Below are 12,976 nucleotides of genomic sequence, written 5' to 3'. Positions count from 1 at the left end.
TGATGCTGCAAAGGTGCATGTGAAGATGGAGGATGGGCCACAAGCAGCTTCTAGAAACTGGAAAAGTAACCTATCAGTTTAGTCAGTAAAGGAACTACTGTCATTTTCTTTACTAAAATTTATTCTCATTAACATTTTATTTCTTCCAGGAAATATCTGTCTCTCTCTGTGGTACAAATTTGGGCATGGTGTCTTCTGAACCCATGAGATCTTATGGAGGCAATCATTTTGATTTGGAGTTTATAAAGATGTAGTTTGGATCTCAGCTTTCATTTTCTGACTTTAAGGTGACTGGAAATTGTCTACTCTTAATTTCCCCACTTTTAAAATAGGGGAGATAATATACATCTAGAAGACTTGGCTTTTGAAAATTACAAATAACCTATGTGCAAAGCCTGACAAAGTACGAGTGTTCTGAAAAAAAAATGCTTCTGACATGTCTGTTGTCCAAAAAATAATATATATATTTTTGTTTTTGGAGTGGTATACAGGAATTGACATAAAGGAGAATTTATGGTCTGTTTAATTTCTTTCATCATTTTCTGCTACAGCAAGACAAGAAGGATTGGTTGATAATTTACTCTCAGAGAATTTCCCAAGTTACCTAGAAACTAGCTAGCTGGAAAATGGGGTTCTCTTCCACACAACAGGGAGCCTGGACCAAAGTGAACTTCCCCAAGATTTCATATGTTGAATAGTGGCCATTCCCAGTAATATCTGTAAACTACTGGTGTCTGAGCTTTGATGTCCTTGTGTACAAACATAGGCTGACTTTTCTCTGTTTGTAAAGTCACACTCATGCTCCTTCTTAAAAGGTCCATTTCGTAATGCATCTAGTTGCGTCCATGAGAAAGTCTGTCTTTTCTTAAGATATTGAGAGTAAGTGAATCCAAGAACATGCTGATATCTCCTGACCAGTGAATTCCAGGCTGGACCAAGTGATGCTGATGAATTTCATTTGTGTTCTTTCAATGAAAACCATCTATTTTTAATTCTTTTACTTTTTTAATCTCTTCTACAAAACTACTAGATGCCAGTGGTTCTGAGTATATTCTAACTGTCCTCTCTCATCTCCCCTAAACTAAGTAAATAACAATTTACCAGGTTAGTGAATAACTGAACAAATGTCAAGCAAATGATAACTAATTCTGATTAGTCTTCAGACAACTCAAATAGCTCACCATTTCTGCTCCCGTGTACTTCTATGATAAGATAAATTCAGGAAATGACAAAGGAGAGGACAGATATTGAAAGTTGAAAGATATTCAATTCAAGTATTGAATAAGGATCCTGCATTTGTATGACTTTATGAAACTGTGGTTACTTTACTAGGCTCCAATTCAGGATATGTTATTAAAATACAATGTATTATTTCTTCCTGTATTAAATGCTCTTGGTCCACTGTATAGTAGTATTTGAAGTTTGATTTTATATTTTCCCTCTGAAATTTTGTTACTAGATTGCTCTGGTAAAATGATTGCAAAATTGATCCAATTCCGCACCCCTTCCAGTATTCTCACCTTTTAAATTATGACTTTTATTCACCTACCATAGAGAGCTGGAGTCTGTTTTCTTACCCCTTAAATTTCGAGCTGGCCTTTTGAGTTGCATGTATGAGGTATGCATTAGCCAGAAGAATGAGGTGAAAATGACATTTTGCCAGGACCTGTTAAGCCACAAAAGGCCTTACATATTTTTGCTCTCTCTCCTGCTTCTCTCTCATTATCATGAAAACAGGTCTGAGCTATTCTGACAGCAGATCAAAAATTGGTACAGAGATAAATCAGAAAAGTTTTCCTAGCTATGTGACTGTTCATAGTTTTGGGGTTTTTTGGTTTATTTTTTGATTAGTTCTATAATGGTATCATATTGATGTTAATCTAAAAAAGATGGTGTATAATAAGTAAGTTTTTGGAAAACTATTTTGAAAAATGGCTTTCCACCCACTTAAGACTTCTGAGAATATTTGACTAAGTCATACATCATTTTAAAAATGAGCTAAGAATGGAAAATTTTATGAAGAGGATATATTGGTTATTTGAGAGCAAGTGGGTAGGTGTATTCTGTACCACATACAGTTCATTTTGACTCATATTTGTGACAAGCAAAAAGATTTGTTGAACAGTGCAATGAAAGCAGGAGAGCATAAAATGAGTGACACTCAATTCTTGTATTAGGGAACTTGATATTTTGTGTACTCAGTGTATAACTCAGTGTTGTCCCCAATTTTGTGATGATGCCTCCAACTACACTTTTAGTTAAGGTTTTATTGCCCTTGGGCTCTTATTTACTTTTAAAATTTGATTTGGAAATTTTTTGACTTTACTATTTCAAATCAAAGCTAGGGAAATCTTGGCAGGTTTTGCTGACTTTTACTTTGCATTTGGGGATTCAGTCCAACTACAGTCTCAAGCAAAATGCAAGAACTGCAAATCTATCCAAACTGAAAGAGTAACATAATAGTTTATATGCAGTGAATTACTCTGGAACAGAAAAAATGATGAATTTTGCCCATCCTTGGACATAGCAAAAAACTGACAAGTAAACACTGAAAGAAAGGAATGCCTCTAGGCTTTTCATGAAAGCAAGATTTAAAATGATATTTAAAAAATGGCCATTCTAATGCTTTACTCTGTTACTTTGCAGTGACACGTAATTTAGAAATGTCAATAAACACAGTGTAAGCATAATTATTCATCCCTTTCTGTATTATTTAACTACAACAAACCTTGTGTTCTTAAACCATTCAGAGTGAACTGTGTTTTTCAGTGATCCAAAATATGATATAAAACTTATTTACTAATGTTGTTGAGAATGTAGAAATTATGACTTGTAGAATTTTAGGTGATATTTCAGAGTATATAATCAGAGGTTATAAGTTTATCCAGATATTAGTTAACAAATTGTATAGAATAAAAAAATACAACTTTGATTAGAATAAATGTTCATTGTATAACTTTAAATTAAAGTAAATATGAAGTATGTTTTTCACCTTGGGTTGGAGACTTAGTTATAGAATCCCTTATATTTTACTCAAAATTATGTGTGAATGCATTGTCTAAAGAAGAGAAAATGAAACTTTAGAGTTTCAACAATTTAATATGCACTAGGGAGATCATTTTTTTGAATTTGGCTTCCAATATGACAAAGAGTTTTGTTGTCCTTTTCTGTATAATTGTGTGATACATGAACTGGGTTTATTTTTAAATGATAAAGTCATACAGAGCCATGGATCTCTCTGTTCTGAAAGGCTAACTGGTTTAGATGCAGCAGAATTATTTTGAGCCTATGAAGGCCCTTTGCATTGTGAGTGTAGGAAAGTAAAGTGACAACCCTGAAATCATGATGGTCATTTAGTATTATCTGAATGCTACAGGGCTTCTACTGGAATTTTCTTCAGCCTGTTTCTATCAAATGGATATTTCTTGGACCAATGAAATCCTGAATATCCTGAAGGGACTAGACATTGGAAGTGATTACCATTAGAACAAGTTTTTATTTGTCTTTTAAAGCAGTTTTACTTGAACTTTAATATGCTGACTCACCTATATTTGTTAAGATGCATACTCTGACTCAGTAGATCTGGGGTGGGGTTTGATAGTCTGCGTTTCTAATGAATACCCAGATTATATTGGGTTGCTTGCTAGTCTTTACACCACAGTTTGAGTAGCAGGTTTCTAAAGGATTTCCCCTGCATAAATTGACTTTAGATTTTTCCTAGTCCACACAAAATTAACTTGTGAGTCTATTTACAGTTGATCTGAAATTCACAGAATCAAATCATGAAGAAATATTGAAAAGCAGAAAAATGTCTATACCTCATTTTGAATAGAATGGAGAGAAAGTTGATTCTGCACCAAGCACTGAGGATATATATCCTTCTAATAAGATTTGAGGTAAATTATCTTATGTTGAAATCACCTGTATAAGATAATTCTTATCTGCCACAATACCTCTTTTTTTCTTTAAGAACTTTTATTGAGATAAAATTGACATACAGTAAGCTGCATATATCTAAAGTATACAATTTGATATTTTTTCCTTATTACTAATGTATATATGGCAATCCCAATCTCCCAATTCATTCCCCCCCAACTGTCCCCACTTTCCCCACTTTGTGTCTGTATGTTTGTTCTCTACATCTCTGTCTCTATTTCTGCCTTGCAAACCAGTTGATTTGTACCATTTTTCTCTATTCCGCATATATGTGTTAATATACAATATTTGGTTTTCTCTTTCTGACTCACTTCACGCTGTATGACAGTCTCTAGGTCCATCCATGTCTCTACAAATGTCCCAATTTCATTCCTTTTCACAGCTGAGTAATATTCCATTGTATGTATGTACCACATCTTCTTTATCCATTCATCTGTTGTTGGACATTTAGGTTGCTACCATGTCCTGGTTATTGTAAACAGTGCTGCAACGAACATTGGAGTGCATGTCTTTTTGAATTATGGTGTTTTCTGGGTATATGCCCAGGTATGGGATTGCTGGGTCATATGGTAACTCTATTTTTAGGTTTGCAAGCAACCTCCATACTGTTCTCCATAGTGGCTGTATCAATTTACATTCCCACCAGCAGTGCAAGAGAGTTCCCTTTTCTCCACACCCTCTTCAACATTTACTGTTTGTAGATTTTCTGATGGTGCCCATTCTAACTGGTGTGAGGTGATACCTCATTGTAGTTTTGATTTGCATTTCTCTAAAAATTAGTGATGTTGAGCAGCTTTTCATGGGCCTTTTGGCCATCTGTATATCTTCTTTGGAGAAATGCCTATTTAGGTCTTCTGCCCATTACAATTCCTCTTGTAGAAATTCTACTTTGTATATAAATATATACATATAAATATATATGTAAAATAAATTTACCATCAGAATAAACTTATCATTTCTTTCATACATCACTGTGGCCAAACACTTTAAAGATTCCAAATGTAGACAATTAAATTGCTTTAGTTTCCCCTTTATTTTGGGAAAATTTGAATTTCAACTCCTAAATTAATTTGCTCAAGTGCTTGTACTACAGGCCTAACAGAAAGAAATCTGTGCCCATTTCCAGGCATAAAAGTGATATATGTTTGTGTTTATTGTCCTATATAAAATGTCCAACTTTCAGCAACATACAAAGGCATACAAAAGATCAAGATAAAATCATATTCTCTCAAAGATAAAGCAATCAGAAAATCGACCTTAGATGAGGCTTTAAAAATAGTATGAATAATATGTTAAAGGCACTAATGGATAGGTCAACAATAAAAAATGGATATGTAATATTCAGTTACAATTACAATTGCAAAATGTGTAACATGTGTAATGGAATTACCAGAAGGAAAAGAAAGAATAAAAGGAACAGAAGAAATATTTGAAGTAATCATGACTGACACCTTTCCAAAATTAATGATAGATACCAAACCATAGATCCAAGAATTTCAGGAAATACCAAGCAGGATATATTCTAAAGAAATCTATACCTATGAAAATTATGTTCAAATTGCAGAAAATAAAAGGCAAGAAAAAAATCTTAGAAAGAAGCCAAGGGAAGAAAACAAAAACAAAAGCAAAAAGGTACCTATAGAAGAAAAAGGATAACAGTTGCATTGGACTTCTCAGATACCATACAAGCATGAAGAGAGTAGAGTAAAATGTTTAAAGTGGTGAAAGAAAACAAAAACCAAATGCTTAGAATTCTGTATCCAGCAAAAGTATTCTTCAAATATAAAAGAGAAATAAAAACTGTTAGAAAAACTAAAATTGAGGGGATTTGTTGAGAGTATACCTGCCTTGCAAAAAATGTTCAAAGAGTTTCTTCAGAGCAGGGGGCAATGAGAAGATCAGAAGCTCAGATATACACAAAAAAGGAAGAGTATTTAAAGAGGAATAAATCATGGTAAAATGAAATCTTTCATTTTTATTATTCTAAACTGGTCTACCAGAGAAAACTTTGTTCAAAATAATAGTAATAATATATTGGATGATAAATTATGGATAAGTGAAATATATGACAACAATATTGTAAGGACAGAAGGGGGGAAATAAGAATGTCCTGCTGTAAGGTGCCTTCACAACTCATGAAGCAGTATAATGTCATTTGAAAGTGGATTTAGATTAGTTTATAAATGTATATTGCAACCCCTAGGGCAACCACTAAAAGAATCTTTAAACATACTTGATATGCTAAGAGATGAGAGAAAATGGAATCTAATAAATTGCTCAGTTAAAACCAAATAAGGCAGAAAAAGAGTAGAACACAAAAAAGGAAATGAAGAACAATTGTAGTGAATTGAAAGCAGTTACAAATATGCTAGACATTAATCTAACTATGTGAAGAATGACTTTAATGTGAATGTTGTAAATACAGCAATTAAATGACAAAGACTATCAGGGTGGATTTTTTTTTAAGAAAAAGCTTCAGAAACCATAAGAAAATGGAATAACATTTATAAATTAGTGAAAGAAAATGATTTGTGACTCAGAATTATATACCCAGTGAAAAATTCCTCAAAAAGAAACAAGAGTGGGGCTTCCTAGGTGGCGCAGTGGTTAAGAATCTGCCTGCCAATGCAGGGGACACGGGTTCGATCCCTGCTCCAGGGGGATCCCACATGCCGCGGAGCAACTGGGCCCATGCTCCACAACTGTTGAGCCTGCGCTTTGGAGCCCATGAGCTGCAACTATTGAGCCCATGTGCTGCAACTACTGAGGCCTATGCGCGTGGAGCCTGTGCTCCGCAACAAGTGAAGCCATGGCAATGATGAGCCTGTGCACCACAACGAAGAGTAGCCCCCACTCACTGCAACTAAAAGAAATCCCACACACAGCAAAAAGGGACACAGCCAATTTAATTAATTAAAAAAAGAAGAAATGAGAGTTAGGAATTTTATCCAACAAACAGAAACTGAAAGTATTCATTGCCAACACACTTGTTCTATGAGAAATATTAAAGGAGTTTCTTCAGGAAGAAGGAATGTGATGCTAGGCATAAATTTTGATCTACATAAAGAAATTAAGAGCACTGAAAATGAAATAAATTAACTTAAATTATTTTTTCTTACTTCTCAGTGCTATAAATGTAACTTATTTTCTAACCCAAATAATACTGTTGAATATACATAAACATATTTGGTGTTTATAGCACACATAAAAGTAAAAGGTATGGCAACAATAACACAAAAGTTGGGAGAGAATTGGGAAAGTACTGGTATAAAGTTCTTATATTACAAATGACGTGGCATGCTAATATTTGAAGATAGATTCTGACTAAATAATGATGCATATTTTGTATATCCTGCAGCAATAACTATGTGAATAAAAATAGAAGTGTAAATAAAAAGTCAGTAGGGGAGATAGAATATTAGCAATGAACACAAGAGGAAGTAGAACAAAAAGATAGAACCAAAGAATAATTGGAATATGTAGGAAAAGAAGAATTCTGTAAGATTTTAAGCCAAGCATATAAATGATTATATTCTATATGAATAATCTAAAAATACCACATATCTCAATAGAAACACTTGCACAAAATTGACAGTTCTATATACTAACTTTAGATGATAAACAAATGATAGCCAGTATGCACATGACATGTTGCTTGGATCATTAGTCCTTACTGAAATGCAAATTATAATCACATTGAGAATAGCTGAAATAATATATGTGTGTTATAAATATGTAAACATAATTATCTATCTATCTGTCTGTCTATCTGTGTATATTTACCTATCTATCTATCATCTGTCTTTACCCAGAGCTGACAAGGATATAGTAAAAACTCAGCTGAAACTAACATCTATTTCTGATGGGAATTCATAAAGGCAGAACCCCTTTGGAAAACTCTCTGGCAGTATTTTATAAAGTTAAACTTACACCTACCATTATTTACATTATTTACTCAAGAGAAACAAAACCATATATTCATTCAAATACCTTCATTCATTCAAATATGTGAATGTTTATATTACCTATATTCATAATTTCTCAAAAACTGGAAACAAGTCAAATATCCTTTACCCAAAAGTTAAAATATCTGTGGTAGAGTCATACAATGGGATTCTACTCAGCAGGTTTTTAGAAGTTATAGATCACATACGAACATATATAATCCTTTAAGGAATTTTCTAGTCATAAGAAGCCAGACACACAAGGCTACCTATTGTGTGATCACCTTTATATGACTTTTTGAAATAAGAAAAAATATAGGGTTTGAAAAAAAGAATACTTGGAGGAGGAGTTGCCTATAAAAATACATCGAGTGAGTTTTTGGAGAGATAGAATTGTGTTTGGAAATGCACAATTCTATGAATCTCTCAACACCCATGAAACTATATAACACAGAGAATACATTTTATTGTATGTATCTTTAAAATCAGCTGCAATGGAATGAAGATGGAATTAAAGATTAAAAATGAATCTCACTAAATTTAAAATTAATTAATGATGACACTGATGGGGTGAAAAAGGGAAAAAATGATCTTAGTAATTTGAAAACAGTGTTTTTGAATAGATACTGTAAGCCTGAAGGAAAACAGGCTACTCTTGTGGGTATTATATCCATAAAACAATAATGAGGTAATATAAAAGGAATGGAAACAAGAAATGTATCTTGGTTGTTAAGAATATAATAACACCAACAAAAAGCTTAGTAGAAATAGTGGAAAAATTTATGGGATTCTCTCTGAACTAGGAAAGAAAAGAAAGCAAGGGAAAATAAGAGGCAAAAATAAGATATTTGAGGAACCATTTAGTGATTTCATCATCTACTTAGCAGTAGACTTTGTCTTTGAATTCATTTTCCACTACTCATGCCCTTTCCAACTGACCACTCATTTCAATCCTTCAATTCTGCCAGAGGTTTTTCAGTCCTAGGGATTCTGTGCTTCCCTGAGCCTAGAGCACTAACCTTAGGATCATTGCATTGTTGCATTTATCTCATCATTCAGGTATAATCCCAAACATCTAATTCAAGGCAAGCTAATGGAGGTCTTTCTCTTCCAGTAACTGTTTATGATATCAATCTATTTTATGTTCACCACAACACTGCTCAGTTTCTGAAATAATACTGCATTAGTATAAGTTTAGTCTTGTGCACAGCTTTTAGCACCAATGGGTAGAACAGTTCTTGACATAGAGTAATTTCAAAAAAAAATGAGAGTGGGGGGAGAGAGAGGAAGAAAAAGAAAAAAAGAAAGAAAGAAGAAGGAAGAAGAGGAGGAAAAGGAGGGGGGAGAAGGATGAAAGGAAGGAAGGAAAGATGGAGGGAGGGAGAGAAGGGAAAGAGGGAAGGAATAAAGAAAAAAGAAAGCTGACATTACATAAATTACCACAAGAGACGAATATGGTGGCACATATTAGATATTCAGAAAATTCTAATCATGTCATCATTGCTTCTTAATGGCCTTGTTCAAGTGAAAGGAATATATGTAATATGTTTTAGTGTATTAGCAAGTTTTTTTGGAAAATAATTCCAATTCCGTATTGTATTTTGTGATTATATCATGTATGCAAGGTATAATTCAGATATTTTTATTATCTAATTAAATCAAATTTGTCAACTATATGCAGCTTTTAACATTTCATTTTAACATTAACTCATTTAAAGAACACGTTTCTAAGATTTTACTTATTCACATATTTATTAATAGTAATTCAAGTAAAACAAATGTTATAGGTTACCTAAAAAGTCTGAATGACTTTGATTTGATATCAATTAGTATATTAGTTTATGTTAATTTCTTAATTGAAATGTTAGAAAGGTAGCATCATTATATTAAAGTATTCTTTAATTACAAAACTAAACTATAATCATCATTCCCTTACAAAATTGATTGCAATTAATTGGGGAATTTTGCTACATCTATTTTTATGTGATATTTACACAACAGTGTTCATTTGCATGAGATCATCATCCCTAACAAAACCAAAAGTTGTTCTTAGCATCCCGAGTACAATATATTCAGAAGTGTATAATGAGACAAGACTTATGTTTCTAATTATAATGAATCTCAATGAATTGTGGTACTGTGTTGTTATATTGTAAAAACACATTAATGGGATAGATTTTGAAAAGACCATGTAAGTTTCTCATTAAATACTTAGGCGTAAAAGATTTTTTGTAAGTTTTTTTGTTTCTGCTTCATTGCATACAGATTTGAAGTCACAAGAAGTATAAGCAAAACTAGACGATAGATAGATATATAGATAGATAGGTAAGTAACTTGATCAAGGGAGGATAAACAGAGGTAAAGAAAAACAAGACCAAAAAGGGTAAAAGAAATATACAATTGAGGGCATTATAGTCACATTATTTAACCGCCAATTTGGGTCCCAAACTCCAGATTGCTTGACATCCAAGGAAGTGTGTGGTGTGTGAACTTCTGCTAACTCCTTCGGAAACCTCCATGTGATACACCTTTTTGAAGGCATGGGCAATTTAAGAGAAGAAAGTAGCTTTAAGCAAGTTAGCCTTTGAAAATTTTTGTAAAATTTCCTTTGGTTGCCCTAAATATTGCTTTCTTTGATATATTAAAAGAAAGCTTTAATTAACTACACAAATGGTTTATTTGATTTTTACATCTGTGAAAAAAAAAACCACTAAAAAAACTGAAATTTAAACCTTTATATAAAATCTACTAATGCCTCCGTTGTTTTGTAAGGATTGCTCCAAGGGAAATGTTGAACCCAGTTAATAAGCCTGTACTACTTATGTAAATTAGAGAAAGGGACTCTGTCAATTAAACTATATAGTATTTCAAAAAGCTCTCAGATTTTTAGAGCACAAAGTGGTAAAAACCTCTGTTGAAAAACCCAAAAAAGCAGTAAGGGAGTGGCCCCTAATTCTCAGTTACCATGATTTATCATTATGTTCTTAATAGTTTACAGCTTTTATTTTTATTATTTTGCATTCAATTATTTATTAAGCAGCTAGGGAGATGCAAAGGTGATTAAAACATGCTCAAGTAATAGAAAGCAAATGCACAAGTAATAGAAAGCAAAGTATAAGTTTCACTGAATCACAGCAGTCAAAAGAAAGTGCTTTAGGAGATCAAGAGTGGATTGCTTCCAGCCTAGAAGGGGGCATGGGTGAGTGGCCAGTTAGGAAAGGGGATTGAGATTAAAATAGAAGACTTCAGTCTGAATTGTTGATGATACTCAGTATGGACTGTATTTGTCTCTTCTCTTCCTCTCTGGCCTTAATTTATGAATAGTGCCCAGAATTGTTCAATGCACTTCTTAATATGCTTACTTGCATTTTTGCTTCAGTGACTTCTACAGAACTAAGTTCTTTTGGTATTTTAGGAGTTTTTTGTTTTCCTTTTTTTTTTTTTAAACGGGTTGTTGACATTTTGATCTTGGTGTTGACAGTTTTGAGTCTTTTCCATTCTGATTTGATATTTGTGCATTTTTGGTTGGAGTATCTTACATAGATTTTCTTACCAGAGCTTTTTCTTTTTTAATATTTATTTATTTATTTACTTATTTATTTTGACTGCGCCATGTCTTAGTTGTGGCATGTAGAATCTTTATCTGCAGTATGCGAACTCCTGGTTGCAGCATGCATGTGGGATCTAGTTCCCTGATTGAACCAGGGCTCCCTGCATTGGGAGTGTAGAGTCCCACCCACTGGACCACTAAGGAAGTCCCCAGAGCTTTTTCTTCAGCTTCTTCATTATCAAAATCATCATTTTCATTTTCATCAGCAGCAAGTTTTACTTTTTTCTGTGGAACCTTACTACCATTTCCAAGTACAGTACACTTTTCAGATAAACTTAGGAGTTTCACATGCTCCTCCTCTTCTTCCTCTGACTCTGCACCTTCCTCCACAGCTACTAAGTGCTGACCACTAATAGGCACAGGCCCTGAACCACAAGTCACCTGTGAGACCACAGGTGTTGTCATTTCAGAGCCCCCCCAAGAGGAACCACTGGCTGTACAGACATGTTCAAAGTTTCCACTGTTACTTTAATTGGACTTGCCTTCACAATTCATTGCCTCTGCTTCAACAATGTGCCATTCATCCTTTGCACCAGACCCTCAACTGACCATTCTTAAAGATAACTGTTGCTCATTTTCATTATTATCCACCTTAAAGAGATAATGTTTGTCAGCCTTTAGTTCACAACCAAAAAGATAGTTCTGGGCCCTCAAGGAGCCCAGATTTCCATAGAATCTTCCATGGGGTGATGGCACACATGTAGGTGGGAGAGAAAGCAAACAGAGATAAACTACTTTCCAGACAACAGCCTCACAGGATGGAATCACACCAGGCAACATTTTATAGGTTTTTGAACTAGATAAAAATAAATTTTTTAAGATGAATAATGTACTTTTTCATGCTTAAAATAAATAATTTTATTTCCCCTGGAAATTAAAAAAAATCAAATTAATATGGAAAGTATTTCATTGTGATGATAATTTTGGACAATTTTGCAGGGAAACCATTTTGATAGGGAATCTGTAGAAGACAAATCTCCACATTACAGATACATAAAACACTACAGTGTTAAGATATAGCTATTAGCCCACAGGTAACCAACTTTAATGAACTGAAAAATGGTTTCCATTACTGCAACTGCTTTTGGGAGACTTTAAGATAATCATAACGAGATAATTGGTGCTTTAGAGGTGAATGAAAACTTTATTAGCAGTTATGCCATTTCTTTTTATAATTTTGCCCTTCATTTGAAGATGCTATTTTCTCTTCCATGTGATTCTCTGTAAATTTCTGTAGCATGATTTAAGCAACTAACTTCATTTCATTCACTATTTTCCTTTAATTGATCACTATATAAATAATAAATTAGGTTTAAGAACTCATACTTCCAAAGGCCTAACATAAATAACTTTCAGTAATAAAACAATGATTTAAAAGTTAGAAATGAAATTGTAGTACAGTGTGGTATTAATCTTTAATGTCCTCTATTCTAATTTTTAATTTTTACAGTAAACTTAGTTAAATATCAGTCCTTTAAAAAGGTTC

At 33.3% G+C, this 12,976-nt stretch overlaps 1 pseudogene; it reads right to left on the bottom strand.

Moving 5' to 3' along the window:
* Positions 1 to 11,194: 11,194 nt before the first annotated feature.
* Positions 11,195 to 12,173, bottom strand: LOC130854307 (nucleophosmin-like; annotated as a pseudogene).
* Between the last annotated feature and the right edge of the window lie 803 nt (positions 12,174 to 12,976).

This window comes from Hippopotamus amphibius, chromosome 5 (assembly GCF_030028045.1).
Source record: "Hippopotamus amphibius kiboko isolate mHipAmp2 chromosome 5, mHipAmp2.hap2, whole genome shotgun sequence".
Classification (NCBI taxonomy): domain Eukaryota; kingdom Metazoa; phylum Chordata; class Mammalia; order Artiodactyla; family Hippopotamidae; genus Hippopotamus; species Hippopotamus amphibius.
The sequence above is the reverse complement of the archived record's forward strand: the minus strand, read 5'-3'. Positions and strand labels throughout refer to the sequence as shown.